This window comes from Neofelis nebulosa, chromosome 7, assembly GCF_028018385.1.
Source record: "Neofelis nebulosa isolate mNeoNeb1 chromosome 7, mNeoNeb1.pri, whole genome shotgun sequence".
NCBI lineage: Eukaryota > Metazoa > Chordata > Mammalia > Carnivora > Felidae > Neofelis > Neofelis nebulosa.
Window position 1 is genome coordinate 51,221,614 of NC_080788.1, and position 18,084 is coordinate 51,239,697.

At 38.4% G+C, this 18,084-nt stretch overlaps 1 long non-coding RNA gene across 2 annotated transcripts; it reads right to left on the reverse strand.

Annotated features, from left to right (window-relative positions):
* Positions 1-134: 134 nt before the first annotated feature.
* Positions 135-17,809, reverse strand: LOC131516541 (uncharacterized). Of its 2 annotated transcripts, XR_009264138.1 has the most exons (5): positions 17,423-17,809; positions 13,357-17,392; positions 10,845-10,959; positions 8,830-8,909; positions 135-2,956 (listed from the first exon to the last, which is right to left on the reverse strand). It is a non-coding gene; the product is annotated as an uncharacterized LOC131516541 (long non-coding RNA). The 2 variants fall into 2 exon arrangements; XR_009264137.1 differs by lacking the exons at positions 13,357-17,392; positions 17,423-17,809 and having other exon boundaries at positions 10,845-11,804.
* Between the last annotated feature and the right edge of the window lie 275 nt (positions 17,810-18,084).

Consider the following 18,084-nt stretch of genomic DNA (forward strand, 5'->3'; position numbering starts at 1 on the left):
AACTCTTACAAGCAATCTACACACCATGGAATGGAAGAAAGCATATTAAGCCCCTATTTACTCAGTAACAGATTTCTTAACTTTCTTTCATGAACTTAAAAGCTTATATAAATAAACTTTCTAGACTCCTGGTGTATGAAGAAATTTGTTAATGAGGAGTTTATTCATTAAGTAAAGTCACAAAACCTACTGTTTACATATTTTAAAAATAAAGATACAAAAAGTAATCACTAACAAAAAAAAGAAGATACAATATTTTTCTGGTCTGAAGATCCCTTTACCTTCAGACACTGAACACAATATTAACTCTGGAATTGCAAGGTCAGGAGCAAGGATATCAGATCCCAGAAGTTTTAGTTCCTGGCCAGCTTGTGAAGTTCAAGACCCTTAAGCATGCTGATCACAGCTGGGAGGATTTGTTTTGCTCTATTATTTTTCTGTGCTGTCAGATAATTAGCAGTACTTAAATTCTATCTTTTTAAAGCTCTCTGCTTTTCTCCAGCCTATGCGTTTTATTTTAAATGTGTCTCTAATATTAATGGCAGAAGGTATTTCACAACTCAGCTCCGAGTACTTTCCCAGTGCCATCTACTATTGATCTCCCTAACAGCCTCTCCCCAACCTCTCCCTGCTCCTGGCACAGCCATACACTGATACTCCTACTACAGATAAGGTTGCTATCCTTTTTTACCCATGTACCTCATGTCTCCCTGTCTGGAATTCCCTCCCCACCTTTACATTGAACCCTTTCTAGGAGCTGCCTCTTGATATTTTCCTTCCACTCCTTTTTACGCTGAACTGTCTTAGGGCTCTAGTATATTCAGGGACCAGAAGTCCCTTCCTTCCTCCCTACATCTTCCTGGGCAGGTGATGTCTGCCCTGCCCTGAAATATGATATTAGATTTCAGTCAACCTGCTTTGCATGTTGTGAGAAGCTGCTTTGTGTCAGGTACCCTGCCAAGCCCTAGAGATTCAAAGACAGCCAGAGTGGCATAGTAAAGCTGGAATACAACGGACCTTAGTCAAAGAAGCACATTACAATGGTCCATCCTGGAGGCACATGAAAAGGCTCTCAGAGCACAGATGCTATAAACAGGAAAGATGACTGAAGGCCATGAACAGTGGGCAGGAAAGAGTTAAAGATATTTCCCACTGGTCCCAGTCTGCACCGTTTCATTGCAAAGTCACATGCATACAGTTTCTGTTCTGTGAGAATGAACACAGAAGACAAAACAAAACAAAACAAAACAAAACAAAAAAACAAACAAAAAACCCCAACATCTTAAACCAAATACTGTGTTTTCTGGTGGAGGATACCAATCTTCTTGCTGCCCTCTCTTTTTGTCCAGAATCATAAGGCAGACTGATATCCCTATGAAACGCAGGGCCACTCTGTGACTGTATCAAATCTCCTATGACAGGCCTGCATTGCACAAGGTCTCTCTCTTCTTTGGCATTTGGCATAGCTGCAATTCCGAATTTTTTAAAATGCAATAGCTTGATGATTTTCTATAATGTGACACTGTAATAGTCACAGATCAGGGCTTGCTTGTTTCTCCCATCTTTGCATCTTTAGCACCCATCACAAGGCCTGCCACATTAAAACACTCAATAAATAGGTGTCAGAGAAGAGCCAATAAATGATAATACCATTATCAACTAGGTATCTCCATAAATTTAGATACAATGTTTCATATAATCCTTATAGTAATCCTTTTTTAAATATAAGATCACTGAGTCTTTGAGAGCTGAAAAATGGGAGGTTTATGATTTGAACCCAGGTCCACCTGGCTTGCTGCAGCCACACTCTTAGCTACACTGTCATATAATAAGATCTATTAGGGGAGAGGGTTGATACAGCAAGTTTCCAGAAACAACAAGGGCTGGAAGCAACAGACAGAATGAAAAGTCATTTTTAGCAAGTCCATCGGACACCGAATGTGGAAGTGCCGAATTCCTGCTGATTTCCATTCCACAAAGACAAACTGGAAATCACTTAAATACCCAAAGTAAGAAAATTGTTAAGTCAGTTATGGCTATGGCACATCTGTGTGGTAGAATACTATTTAATCATCAAGTCATATTTTATGAGAATACGGGGAAATGTTCGAGATATATCATTAGATAGAAAAGGCAGATTATAAAAAAGGCTATATACTACAACTTGGCTTTATTTTGTTTTGTTTTGATATATTCATTTTTTTAATTTTTATGTTTTGAAGTAATACATGTATAGAACTTAAAAACTAACATACTAGTACAAGGCTTGTTACAAGAAACAGTGATCCCTTGACTCTACTTTTTTTCTTCAGTAGCCCTTCTCTAAGAATAAATCAGAGATAAAGAATATTTAAATTCTTTAACTGTTTCTTCTTGCATTTGCCTTCATGTTTCAGACCCGTACCACCAAGAGACCAGGCACGGATCTGATACCAGATCCAGGCATGGTTTCAGATCTAGGCACGGATCTGGTTCTAGCAGATCAGATCACTCCTGCTGGACAACACAAGTATTTCTTTCCTGGGATCTTCTAAGACTGAACCATTAATATGGTGCTTACTTGCTGATGTGGGATGACTCATTTATATCAGACACAGGATAAGTTCAGACCCTGGACTTCCAACTTTCCACTGTTGACCCTTGGCTTAGAGCTGCACCTAGAAGCCTGTGCAATGGATCTCACCCATCCATGTTCCACTTATCCTGCTATTTCAGGTCTACAGCATCCAAACATGGGCGTGTGGTTTTGGTGGTGATGGCAGAAATTCTTTCGCCTGTATGCCCTCTGCCACTGGCACTACCCACTGTCAGGCAGTCCTACAGAAGTACTGTGCCCCCCACCCAGGGTTCTTGAGACTGTTGCTCCTGAATACCAACAGGCCCTTCTCATCCGTTTGCTCTAATTGCCTCCAGTGCATGAAGACATATCAATCTCCAGGGTCAGTCTTCAGCTGTGCTAGACAAGAGATAGTCTCTGTTATTATAATACCCCATCAGCTTTTCCAAGTCACTGGAAAACAGTATTCACAGAAAGTAACGGTTTAACCAGCATTAAATACGTAGAATTAGGGAACTGTAAAGTAAGATCTATATTATTTCAATACAGATTCTGAAGAAATAGTGCCTTATGAGTAATAACAGTACTGCTATCTTTTCTCTCAGGACAGTGAAGAGATATGAAATTAGCCAAGAATGGAACTGTTGACAATAAAGAACACAAGGCTATGGTTTCTGTGCCTGAACTAGAAGAGGTGTTCCTGGACACTATGATACTTCCTAAATGTAAATACCTCTTCTTTTCTCTACATCTGCAAATAAATCAAATCCTGATATCTTTCATGGGCCCATGAACTTTATCACACACCTTAAACTGAATTGTTTATGTAAAAAAAAAAAGGCACTACAAAAGTATTATCCTGTATCCTACATACCTTAGGGGAGGCTCTATTTATAACTTGCAGTGTTGCTACTTCAGGATTTCATAATTTTAGACATTATCTATTGAGCTCCTTCTCTAGAATATCAGAAATGATCTTTCTTAAACTTCTTCAGCTTCACATATATATCAATTTATATACATGTGTGTGTGTGTGTGTATAAATTCTGACACCAAAGTAAATAGCAGGTTTGCTTCCACAACATTGCTAACATACCAGAGTCCCCAAGGAAGTGCTAGGTTTATTTTCACAGCCAATTTTTGCCTTTTGGATGCCCTGGATCCTGGCTTCATTCCCAGATTAGGTCTTGGCTCCTGCTAAGAGTCAACCAACTGCTAAAAATGCAGAGACTTAGAAGCCAAAGGACTGGAAAAGAAGAGCTTGAAGAACGAGCCAGCCTGTCAAGGATCCAACAGGCTGTAACTGGTGGAGGGGGGCTCCTGCCAACTATCACAGGGATTCCAGAGTAGACCACAGAACATCTGGGACAGGCTGCGGAAGTTCAAGGGTGGAACTGTTCCAAACGTGATTCCTGACTGTAATCTAACTCCAATTCTTTTCATCTGATTATGTTTCATGAGTTTCTTACTTTGTCTCTTCCTCTCATAGTGTTTTTTTTTCTTTTTCCACACCCTTCAACAACAACTACCATTATCAGCAGATAATAAAATTCCTTTCTGCCTTGTTCAATGGCCCCAGCAGAACATAAGTTCGCTTTATTAGTTATGCCTTACTAGTTGCCCTAAAAGTCTATACCCAGGGTAGAGCATAAGCCTGAGAAGTTTATAGGTCCCAATAAGATTAGCCTTCTACAAACTCTATAGAAATCAGAGCTCCTTAGGAAGCCCAAGACCTTTGCTGAAATATGAGGGTTATACAGTGTCAGCTTTCCTATGTTCATAGATGCAGAGCATTGAGCAATAAAGAACAAAAAGAGTGTTGAGGAAACAATATGTAGAGGTGGGGTGCTGAGCAATAAGGAATATGGGGAAACAGCCTGTCCTAGGAATCAGAGGCAGCGATTTCAACTACAACCCTCCAACAACCCCATCTCTAAATATAGGTGGGAGAAAAGCCTCTCATAATGGAATGACTGGGTTAATAGTAGCATTTTGTCTCAGGAAGCATTTTCCCTTTCGGAAATGTTCTCCATTCTGATTTATTACTTTACTCTTAATTTAGCCTAGACCAAACACTTAATTTTAAAAGTATTTTTCTGGGACATTCTATATGCCTACATATTTAAAAGTAATAAATCCACAAGGAGTCATTGTGGTATCAGAAGTGTCTTGACTGTGGTAGCAAATACATGAATCTATGCAGGTAATAAAATGTACAGAACTTAACACACACATACATAACAATGAGTACAAGTAAAACTGGGGAAATCAGAATATAATCTTTGGGTTGTACAAATGTCAGTATCTTGGTCGTGATGTCATGTCATGTTTTGCAAAATGTTATCTTTGGGGTAAATTAGGCAAAGTGTACAAGAGATCCCTCCATATTATTTCTTACATCTTCATGTGAATCTGCAATGATCTCAAATTACAAATAATATTTACAAATAATAATGAATCAGGGGTTCCTGGGTGGCTCAGTCAGTTAAGCATCCGACTTCTGCTCAGGTCATGATCTCATGGTCCGTGAGTTCAAGCCCTGCGTCGGGCTCTATGCCGTCAGTTCGTGGAGCCTGCTTCGGATTCTGTGTCTCCCTCTCTCTCTGCCCCTCCCCCATTTACGCACTGTCTCTCTCTGTCTCTTAATAAATGAATAAACGTTAAAAAAAATTAAAAAATAATAATAATGAATCAAGCTAACAACATGCTAAATACAATACAGTCTATCCTCATCTTTTAAAATATGTCACATAACTACCTAGAATTTCAGGTTTCATTTTGACATTCTCTCACACCTTGGAGTTTTACACTCTGGGGTACCCATCCCTGGTGTACCCCTCTTTTCTCACCTCAGGCTGCACCTGCACTGCACAAGATGACTGAAATACACACTGTGGATCCTCAGTGGAACATACCCCTTTCACCTGTCCATATACCTTTCATCTCTGACACAGCCCCTCACAGCCCCACAAACTTGAAATTCTGGAGACCTCAGTGCTCAGAGCTGGGCTGTGGGGCAGAGTTGGGGTACTTTAGCCTCTGAATGGATGCATCTCCTTGACCCTGTTAACTTCACATCTTATGGAGGGCCATAATCAGAAAAGGACCAGGGTGAGGCCCAGGCCAGGGGTCTCTCTTGTCAAAGTCTAAGTGGGGGAGGTGTCAATCATTATTACCATTTTGTAGATAAGAAAATAGAGACTTAGAAAAATTATGCCTCATGCAACTGATAATGATGAAGCCAGATCTCTCAGGGTTTAGGGGTCTATTGGAAACCTGAGTAAAACATTCACTCCACTGTCATTAAGGAGTCTACCGAGGGCCTTCCTATCTTTTCACAGCTGTCATAATTATAAGCTGGATATACAAGTTGTCTTTCTCAGGATTTATATAATTAATTTAATGGGACAGATTAGTATTGAAATTGAATTCAATTCAAGAGACATTCATTGAAAACCTATGCCACAGTTGTTTAGACACTGCTCATTATTTTCAGGGCCAGCTCATTTATCTTGATTAATTCAGGTGCCAACTCTGCAACATAAAAAATCAGTGCTAAACTTAAATAAATGTATTATGCAGTCACCATTACAAATAGTAATGCTTTAGCAGGCATTCCTGAGACACTTCTATGCATTTTGTTCTATTTTTTCATTATTTCCAGAAATTTCTCTCTAGTTCTTAAATAATAAGATGATTAGATAGAATGATATACAAAATTCACCCTCTTTTCCTCCAGATAGAGAGGTGGAAATGAGTTAGACAAAGTGGAAGGTGGATAGTGGAAAGAAATGGAAGCTGGCCAGAATAACAGAAAGCTTAAGAGTTAGAAATGCTTCCTAATTTGTCAACTATAGCCCTCCTAGGACCTCTCAATACAAAACTTTAAAAAATATCAGACACATTCTTCCTTCTTCTGGTCAAAATATCCTATTCTGTTCCTTTGGGTGTCCCCACTATTTCCTACTGATAGAGTGGTTTAGATATATTGGACTGACTTTACCCTACATCATGTTGAGTGAGCTGAATGCTCTATCCTGTCAGCTGGGGAAAAACAAATTCTCCTTCACCCTCAGTGGGATTATAAGTGGAATCCCCAGAAACAAGGACAGAGGGAACCTTCTTGCCACAGTGCACCATGAACATTTATCTTGTATCTCTTCCAATAGTCATTTGTGGAGATGAAGTTGTAAGAAGAAAATATGTGAACTTGAGCTCATGGATTTGGGGCATCTTTTCTAGCAGAGGCTTCCTCTTCTGGATTCTCTGCATTCCATTTAGATAAGGTTTTGGAGTCAGATATCTTCAAGTAAGAAAAGTGTTACTTTAGTAAGATAGCATCATACAAAATTAGGAAATCATTCTCAAAATAATGGATTTAGTTGGGAGAAACCAAGAATGTTAATGTATGTGAAGTTGCCTGCAATATTAAATAAAATATAAAATATACTGGACATGGATTAAATCAGCCAATGAGATGAGCTGGGGATCACAAAGCATTGAACAAGTGGAGAGGAGTGGAATGGTGCCGAACAAGGAGCTCAGAGTAAAGATGAGAAGGCAGGAATTCAGTGATATATATCAGTGAGGCAGAGATGGGTCTTCTAGACTGGACAACTGCTATAGCAGGAGTGCCTCCTCTCTCCACACTTGCCACCTAGTCTCCTAGTCTCAACACAGCCACCAACTCTGTCCCCTATTCTAAAGGTTTCCTGATAAGATAATAAAAACTTAGAAAAAGTTTCCTATCTACTTGAAACTCAAAGACTTACCATGCCACCCAGTCTTACATGATCGGGTCCCTGGCTCTCTCTTCAATTACACTCTTCAATCTTTCTTTCTCCTAGTTTACTTCCCTCATCCCCTTCGGTCAGCTTACTATTTCACAAATACTTCAAGCATGTTCCCACTTCAACAACTCTGCATTTGCTCTGTCCTCTGCCTCAAATGCCCTTTCCCTAAATAGTCACACAACTTCCTCCTTCAATTATTCAAGTCCGTATTCAAATGCCCACATGATCCAGGAAAGCTTCCTTAACCACTCTATCCAAAATAGCACATATACTCACCTAAATTGCTCTGTCTCCTCCTTGCCTCCTTATTATGTCTTCACAATAAGGGTTACTAACTGATAGCATGTTATTTTGTTCATTCCTTGTCGGAACCCCATACTGGCTTTAAATTCCATGAAAGCAGAAACTTTGTTTACATTGCCTCTGTATCAGCAATGCCTGCAACATACCCAGCATGTGGTAAGCACTCAGAAGCATTTGTAGAATGAAAAAATGAAGTATGGTGAGTGGTTCATAGTGGACTATTATGTGAAAGGTAAGTTTGGCCAAATGAATGAGGTAAAAGCCATCAAAAGGTTTGAAACATAGCATGAGTTGACAAAATGGAGGCAATGGATTTTCTGAAGAACAGAGTTTAAGCCCCAGGATCCATCATAGTTCCTAGCACACAGTAAGATGTTCATTTATTGTTTTCATGATGATGTTAGATGTTAAACAAAACAGAGAAATTCCTTTTCTGTCACATGATGGGACAAGGAAAATGCACCCAGAATGAAAGATTGACATTCCCCTGCACAGAATATAGGAGCTACTATGAACTGAATTGCTGTCCTCCCCAAATTCATATGTTGAAGCCCTAACTCCCAATATAACTATATTTGGAAATAAGGTCTTTAGGAGGTAATTAAAATTAAATAATATCATAATGGCAGAGCCCCAATCAGATAGTAATGTGGCTTTTTAAGAAGAGGAAGAGCAATGCCTGGGTGGCTCAGTCAGTTGAGCATCCAGCTCTTGAAGTTAGCTCTGATCATGATCCCAGGGATGGGAGACTGAGTCCTGCATCGGGGCTCAAGAATCCTTCTTGGGATTCTCTCTCTCTCTCTCTCTCTCTATCTCTATCTCTTTCTCTCTCTTCCTCTCTCTCTCTCTCTCCCTCCTTCCCTCCCTCTTCTCTATTCAGCTCACATGCTCTGTCTCTCAAGAAGAGGAAGAAGGTAGAGGAAGAGGAGGAGGAGGAGGAGGGGGAGAAGAAAAAGAAGAAGAAGAGCTATCTCTCTCTGTCCCTCTGTTTCTATTTCTTTATCTTGTGAAGACACAGCAAAAAGGTGGCCATCTGCCAGCCAGGAAAATAACTTTCACCACAAACCAAATCTGCCAACAACCTCAATCTTGGACTTCCAGCCTTCAGAAAGGTAAAAAACAAATTTCTGCTCTTTAAGCCACTCAGCTTGTGGTATTTTGTTGCAGCAAGCTGACCTGATAGGAGTCTTCTGGTATTTCTATTCCACATTATTAGAGCTTCTTTCCTGCTGATGAAGTCTTCTGGGAACTCTATCCTGAATGAAATAAGATAGCAACTGGTGATGAGCAGTAAATGGACTGTTTCTCTTGGAGACACTGGCTTTAAATCACATATCTATCAATGAGGCAGCCAGCATAAGGACCCCATTATAAGTGCCCCCTGAAGACTCATTGTGGGAAGAATGTCTAATTTCCCTTGGGACAAGTAACCAATTTTCAGTTATATTATGCTTTCTCACAGATGAGGAGAGTTGTCCTCAGCTGTTTATACCAGTGTTCTAAGATACTCTAGAAAAAGCATTTTAAATGGCTTCCATGATCAAAGCAATATTTGAGTCAATGTGTTATCTGTATATTTTTTTGTAACAAAGAGTGTGTAACAATTTTGTAGTCATAAAAATTATTAAAAATTATTAAAAGTTAATTTCAAAAGAAAAGCAGGATACACATATACACATACATTATTATTATTATTATTATTATTATTATTATAACAAATGTTGAAAATACATGAGAAAAAAGCCCAAGAGCAAATCACCAACAGTGGTTTGTCTTGGATGGTGTTAGCTAATGCTTACTGAACACTTTTTGGGATCAGATGGTTTACCTGAATGGCTCATTTCACTTCTTAGCAACCATATGGTATAGTTACTATTAACATTATGTCTATTTTACAAATAAAGAAACTGAGGCACAGACAAGTACAGTACCATTCCCAACATCATATAGTTTGGTGGCACCGTTGGGATTTGAACCTAGTCAATTTGGCACTAAAATCTGTGTTCCTACCATACACATACTGTCAAAGATACAGTATTTTATTCCTTTGGGTTTACTTTTACAGTGGAAAAAAAAATAGGATTCTCTGTATTTCTTGTCTGTGTATAGAAAAAGAAAATAGTATTAAAGGATCAATATAAAAAATTCAAGGCAATGGGCAAAATATACACTAAAATCACAACCTGTTTATAGAATTCTGCCTTGCATAAATAAAATTCCATTGCCCACTTCTTGCTGAGATTGTTTTTAGAGAACAGACACCTGCATAAGTCCTGATGGAATGGCCCTCACCTTGGAAAGATGGCCTGCTGTGACTGCATCTGCAATCTAATCATGATTTTCAAAAGAATTAAACTAGAAAAAGAAAACCAGAGTCTCATGAAGTATGTGATTTGAAAAAAATAATAATGGTGAAACCAGTTTGTCTTTTTAAAATAATTAATTGATTCTGTTTAATTTTTAATATTTTTCTAAGGGAAATATGTCACTTAAAAAGTATAGATTTTTAGATGTTATATTTTTCTGAAAGAAACATTGACCCTTTAAGTAGGAAAAATTAAATAAGGCATTGTGGTATCAACTGAAACTCAGCAACTATAAGGTTTTTTAGAAAGAAAGCTACAGAGGGGCACGTGGGTGGCTCAGTTGGATTAATTGTTCGACTCTTGGCTTTGGCTCAGGTCATGATCTCACGGTTCATGAGTTCAAGCCCCACATCGCTGCTTGGGGTCTCCCTCGCTCTACCCCTCCCCGACTCATTCTCTATCTCTCTCTCTCTCAAAAAAAAAAACCCTAAAAAAAAGAGAAATCTACAGAGAAAGGAGTATATTGAAATCTGTATATGAGGTATCTGGAAGAATCAGTGACTATAGGCTCCATTTTACACATGAATCAGTTTAGATCCAGATCTAAGGAGGGCCATAATTTGGAGTGAGTTCTGGTAATATAGTCAAAGTGATATTGTACACTGCTACCATCCATGAGGTAGTCCAGTGTCTCACCTGCATGTTTTGCATGATCTTAGGAAGAGGTCAAAGATTTTTTAAGTTTACTTCCAATCAATATTACATTATAAAGAAAAACATACATATATGGGAAATAAGACAAATAATATTTATTTAGAATTGGAAAAGATACATCTCATTAACTTTTGACAAAAGATCACTGAGTGCTATAAACCCATTACTTACCATACTTGGTTGAAAGCCCCCTGCTTGCTGTCACTCGGCCACTTATCCAGTATTCTATATATTTTCGTGATTCATTTATTAAGTTTAAATTAGCAGGAATATGTTATAGACTCTCCTGTAAAGAGCACATGTTTTATAAGTACACACTTAATAATGACTAACACTGTTTCTTCTTTTTGCTGTTAATTTCTACAGAGTTGATTAAATTGCACTCTTAACATCCACTTAAGTGTGTTCCAGCGTAGAACAAAATGTTCCCAAATTACATGTTCTGAACTATAGAGAGTCAGCTTTGGTCAATTAGGATGGATTCCTCCCTCTCAGATGTTGATAGAATACGGCTGTTCCATCAAATGCATAATTATAAATTAATGGTTTTAACCACGAAATGAAATCACTAATGTAGCCATATATAATATTTCTGAGGGATACATGTCTCTATCACACTAATTAAGGCATATCTGAATGATCTGTACAGTCAAAATTTGTCTATGCAAAAAAAAAAATCCTAAAGTATATAATAAGAATGGATCTAATGCTGAATCTTGAACCCTGTCTTATTCTAGCTGTAAAAACTGTTACAATTCACAGAAATATGATCTAATTAAAGAAAATTTCCATGTCTCATCTCACTACAAGATGATTTTACAAAATAATTTTGCTTATTATATTTAATAACTGGACAGTTAAATATATTTAGGAGAAAGATGTAACTTTTTTTATTTTAAAATGTTAATTTTTCTAATGCAAGGGACTTTTCTCCAATATTTACTTTTAGTTGTCCACTTTTAAATATCTAGGAGCATTTGAATAAAAAGTATGAAGGACATTCCAATAAAGAATTTTAATTTGTGGGGCGCCTGGGTGGCTCAGTCGGTTGAGCAACCGACTTTGGCTCAGGTCATGATCTCACGGTGAGTTTGAGCCCCGCATCAGGCTCCATGCTGACAGCTCAGAGCCAGGGGCCTGCTTCGGATTCTGTGTCTCCTTCTCTCTGCCCCTCCCTCACTCATGCTCAGTCTCTGTCTGAGAAATAAACATTAATTTTTTAAAAATAATTTTAATTTATTTTGTTTCTTCTATTCCACATATGAATGAAATCCTTAAGTACTGTCTTTCTCTGACTTACAAAGGACAAGGGTGAAAAAAAAAGAAAGAGAGAGAGAGGGAAGCCAAGAAGCAGACACTTAACTATTGGGAACAAATTGATTCTAGAAGTTACTAGCGGGGGAGGTATGTGTGGGGTTGAGTTAAATAGGTGATGGGGATTAAGGAGTGCACTTACGCTGAGTACCAGGTGTAGTTTGGAAGTGTTGAATCACTATATTGTACCCTGGAAACTAATATTACACTGTATGTTACCTAACTGGAATTTAAATAAAAACTTAAAAAAAAGAATTTTAATTTAAATGCAGTGGAAAGTTCTTAAAGGGTTATCATAAAATTACCAAATGAATAAGATTTACAATCAAAAGATCATGGCCACTGGTATAGGGAGAAAGAGGTTTAAGAGTGAAAGCTGAGAGCTGATTGAAAGGCAGTTTCTCCTTCTTTCCTGGGAAAGGATGATATATGAACTGGGGTTGGTGGCTGTAAGAATTCACAGAGGGGGGCACCTGGGTGGCTTAGCAGGTGGAGCCTCAGCTCTTGGTGTCAGCTCAGATCATGATCTCACAGTTCGTGAGTTCAAGCCCTGCATTAGGCTCTGTGCTAACAGGGCAGATTCTGCTTGGAATTCTCTCTCTCTCTCTTAAAATAAAAAGAATTGACAGAGGAAGTGGATATGAAATATATTTTAGAAGTAGAATTAACAGAACTTAGGTTAAATCATGTAAGTCAGTGAAATGACTCTTAGGTCTTTGTTTTGTTTTGTGTTTTGCTTGACTGGTTAAATGAATAATGGTGCCATTCAATTAAGAAGGCTGAAGGAAGGGTAGAACTGGGAACATTAAGATTCTACTTCTACATGTAAAGTTTGTATTACTGTTCAGCTATTTAGTTGAGTTTTCAAGTAAGCTATTGATATGAAAGTTTGGAACTGATAGGAGATACAAGAGCTGGAGATATAGACATAGATTCATCAATATCAGATGGTATTAAATCCATGGGACTAGAAGAAACGACGTAAGGAGTGATGATAGTGAACAAATAACATTTGACTCTGTTCAGATGCTCTCTTTCATTTGGGGGTCAAGTAGAGGAAAAGTTGCAAGTAAGGAGACCAAGAAGTAGTAGCCAGTGACACAGGAAGAAAGCCAGGAGAGTGTGACATCCCAGGAGGGAGAGAAGAAAGCTTTTTCAGACACATTCACTAACGTGCTTATTTGAACCAGGCCTTTTAGGGGCTCATACCTGCAATGCAAAAAAGTTTTAAAAAGGAAACATAAAGAATAACTTTGTAACAGGGGGAAAAAAGAGAAATAATTTGGATCACGATTAAAGAGACAATTTAATCCCTTTATTGACTAAACGGGCATTTACTAACTACAGGTTAAACTGGGGGCTTGCGAACCTGAGACCAAGGGAGAGGAAGTTGAGAAAGCTGTTCCCAGACATCTCCCCATGCCAGTATCTGGAAGAACAAACTTAAAGGAGTCTTTTCCACTTGCAGGGCAGTAGTCACTTCAAGTCACAGCTTGGCCAACAAGTGCTGAGGTTAACATTCAGAAACAGGAGAAAACGACGACAAACAAACAAAGCAGGGTATGAGAGCGATGAGAGCAGTGCTCCCTCCCTCTCTTCGCCACCCCACTCATCTCCCATAAAGGACTGCATGAAGTAGCCAGATAGTAGGTACTGTAGGGACAAATACAAATGAAATACAGGAGGCTTAATGTTCTCTCTAGCAAATAAATGAGATTTCCCTGTCCTCCTTTTTCTTTGAGTATTTACTTAGAAAAATTATAACTTTAAGTACTATCTCCTTTGAAATGTATGTAAATCCCTTTGAAGACTAGATCAACATTTTGTCAGCTTTATAATCTGGGAAACTCTTTCTCAAGGACTCAGAGCCATCTGTTTGAAATGTAAACATCAAGGAAGGTAACGCCACTATCTCCCACTTTCTGTGGGAGGGTCACTTCCCTGTGCAGCTTGCTCCAGTTGCAAAACTGTCTCATGTTATAAAGACATGAAAAGTTTGGTTTTCCTCTGGATAAACACAGCACAGATGGTCACCCCAATTTCTAAGTAAGGTTGGGATGAACTGTATGTGACAAATGGTGTTGTCAAGACCGCTTATTTGAGAACTAGTTATTTTTTATTTTGAGAACATGTAAGTAATGGGTTGTACCTGCTTGGTTATATAAAAGGTTTGGGGGTGGGGGATGTTCTGTCTTTGCAATCTGTTAGTTGATCTCCTGAGATACACATCACATTCTGTTTTAATGCTTATTCAATAGTAAAGCGTCTTCCTTCTCAACTATGTGGAGAGGATTTCTGGGTTGGAGGAGATTGTGTTTATATTATAATACCCGTTTCCCATTTAAATTAACCATCTTCCTTAATGAAAATTAACAATAAAAATCCTCCTATTCCTACCAACTGATAAAGGAAAAAAAACCTGGTAGGTGGATTGTGTACAAGGAAACTTTGCAGATTTTCAACGCACCAATCCTGACCAGACAGCTTTCCTAACTTTTTTTTCCCCAAAATGATACATTACGTAACATGGTAATTAACATCTATGCTATATAATGAGATAAATTATATGGAAGAATAAAAGGTTTTTAAATTAGAGGAAAAGTACACTTTAAATAAGTCAATTTTATTCTACAATTAAACAAATACAGACTGAGTACTTTCTGCGTTTCATTTGCTGAGTAGGTGAGGGCTAACCAAACCGACTGAGATAGCTGCTGTTCCGAAGGTGCTCAGAGTCTAGCTGGGAAGAGACTCTTGCATCCTTAATTAATTTTGAATATATAAATAGTAACAAGTAGAAATGTCTTAATTCCGAGTAGAAACGTCTTCATCCCTAAATAGATAATTTCCAATTATATCTATAGATTGTTTCAGTCATTTTGCTTTCATTTCATATTCTAACTCTTTTTCCAATTATGATGAGATGGGAGGCCAAAACACTAAGCTGTGAGTAGGAATTTAAACTGTAAAATTTTCGGGGCACCTGGGTGGCTCAGTCGGTTAAGCATCCGACTTCAGCTCAGGTCATGATCTCAAGGCTAGTGAGTCCGAGCCCCGCGTTGGGCTCTGTGCTGACAGCTCAGAGCCTGGAGCCTGTTTCAGATTCTGTGTCTCCCTCTCTCTCTCTGACCCTCCCCCGTTCATGCTCTGTCTCTCTTTGTCTCAAAAGTAAATAAATGTTAAAAAAAATTTAAAAAAATAAATAAACTGTAAAATTTTCTATGTGTCTAAGTTATGGAGGAGAATATTTTTAATAAGTGACAATCTTGGACAAGAATCACCAAGGTTTTCCTAATGGGAAGGATGAAAAAAACCTTTAATTCCAATGTAGGTTAAATTCAATCTGTAGCCCATAAATTATGGTGGAAAATGGAAGGAAAGAAAACAGAAGTACTATATGGGTCTTCAATTTGTCCTCCTGGCCACAAAATGCAACCATCCAAGTTGAATTCCTATTCCAAACAGGATTTTTTAAAAATCAAGAATGCAAAACCAGTGCAGCCACTCTGGAAAACAGTATGGAGGTTCTTCAAAAATAAGAAGAGAACTACCTTATGACCCAGAAATTGCACCACATTTACCCAAAGGATACAAAAATACTGACTCGAAGGGACACATGCACGCTGGTATTGATAGCAGTGTTATTAACAATAGCCAAATTATGGAAAGAGCCCAAATTCATTCATCGACTGAAGAATGGATAAAGAAGATGTGGTATATAAATACAAAAGAATATTACTCAGCCATCAAAAATAATGAAATCTTGCCATTTGCAATGATGTGGATGGAGCTAGAGTGTATTATGCTAAGCAAAGTAAATCAGTCAGAGAAAGACAAATGCCATACGATTTTCACTGATATGTGGAACTGAAGAAATAAACCAAACGAACATAGAGGGAAAACCGCAAAGCAGACTCCTAACTACAGAGAACACACTGAGGTTTACTGGAGGGGAGGTGGGGGGAGAGATGGGTTAAATGGGTGATGGGTATTGAGGAGAGCACTTGTGATGAGCACTGGGTATTGTATGCAAGCAATGAATCACTAAGTTCTACACCTGAAACTACTATTACACTGTAGGCTAACTAACTGGAATTTAAATTAAAAAAAAATGATTAAAAAAAGAATAGAGCCATATTTGAAAATACGTGAGCTTTCACAGAGTCAGAATGTTTTGGCTGCTGGAAGTCCTGCCTCTATGTTAATTGTTGCTGACGGATCAGGGTGGTGGTTGCTGAAGATTGGAATGGCTGTGGCAATTTCTTAAAAGAAGACAACAATGAACTTCACTGTGTGGACTGACTCTTCCTTTCATGAACAATTTCTCTGTAGCATATGTTGCTGTTTGATAACATTTTACCTACAGAACTTGTTTCAAAATCGGAGTCAATTCCAACAAACCTTGTCGCTTGCTTTATCAGTTAAGTTTATGTAATATTTTAAGTCCTTTGTTGTCATTTCAACAGTCTTCACGGCATATTCACCAGGACCAGGTGCCATCTCAAGAAACCACTTTCTTTGTTCAGCCATAAGTAACAGCTCCTCATCAGTTAAAGTTTTATCATAAGTTTGCAGCAATTCGGTCATATCTTCAGGCTCCACCTGTAATTCTAGTTCTCTTGCTATTTCCACCAAATCTATTGTTACTTTGTCCACCGAAGTCTTGAACCCCTCAAATTCATTCATGAGGGTTACAATAAATTTCTTCCAAACTCCCATTCATGTTGATATTTTGACCTCATTCTATGAATCATAAATGTTCTTAACAGCATATAGAATGATGAATGCTTTCTAGAAAGTTTTCAATTCACTTTGCCAAGATCCACCAAGGGAATCACCATCTGTGGCAGCTATAGTTTATAAAATGTATTTCTTAAATAATGAGGCTTAAAAGTCAAAATTATTCCTTGATCCGTGGGCTGCAGGGTGGATGTTGTGTTAGCAGGCATGAAAACACTAACCTCATTGTACATCTTATCAGAGCTCTTGGAGGACCAGATGCACAGTCAGTAAGCAGTAATGTTTTGAAATAAGTTTTTTTTTTTTTTTTTTTTTGCTCTGCAGTAGGTGACATCGTGGGCTTAAAATATTCAGTAAACTGTTGTAGACAACTGTTGTAGATGTGTTGCCACCCAGGTTTGGTTGTTCCATTTAAGGAGCATCAGTCGAGTAGATTTAGCATCATTCTTAACAGCCCTGGGGCTTTCAGAATGATAAATAAGCATTGAATTCATCAGGTGCATTAGCCCCTAACAAGAGAGTCAGCCTGTCCTCTGAAGCTTTGAAGCCAGGCATTGACTTCTCCCCAGTTACAAAAGTCCTAGATGGCATCTTCTTCCAATATAAAGCTGCTTCATCTTACATTGAAAATCTGTACCCACCTTCATTAATTACCTTATCTAGACCTTCTGGATAATTAATTATCTTATCTAGACCTTCTGATGCAGCTTCTACATCAGCACTTGCTGTTTCATCTTGTACTTTTACATTATGGAGACGGCTTCTTTCTTAAACCACATGAACCAACCTCTCTTAGCTTCAGACTTTTCTTCTGCACCTTCCTCATCTCTCAGCCTTTGTAAAATCGACGACAGTCAGGGCCACACTCTGAATTAGGCTTCGGTTTAAGAGGACTTGTGGCTTGTTTGACCTTCTATCCAGACCACTCAGACTTTCTCCCTATTAGCAACAAGGCTGTTTGGCTTTCTTATCATTTGTGTGTTTGCTAGAGTAGCATTTGTAAATTTCTTCAAGAACTCTTCCTCTGCCTTCACAACTTGGCAAAGTGTTTGATGCACAGGTTTAGTTTTTGGCCTAGCTCACCTTTCAACATTCCTTCCTCATTAAGCTTAATAATTTCTAGCTTTCAATTTAAAGTGAGAGACATGCAACTCTTCTGTCACTTAAACACTTAGGGGCCCATTGTAGGGTTATCAGTTGGCCTGGTTTCAATACTGTTGCGTCTCAGGCAAGAGAGAGACCCAAGGAGAGGGAGAGACACAGGGGAACAGCCAATTGGTAGAGCCATCAGAACACAAACAACATTTATCGACCAAGTGTGCCATCTTATGTGGTCATGGTTCATTGCACTCCAAAT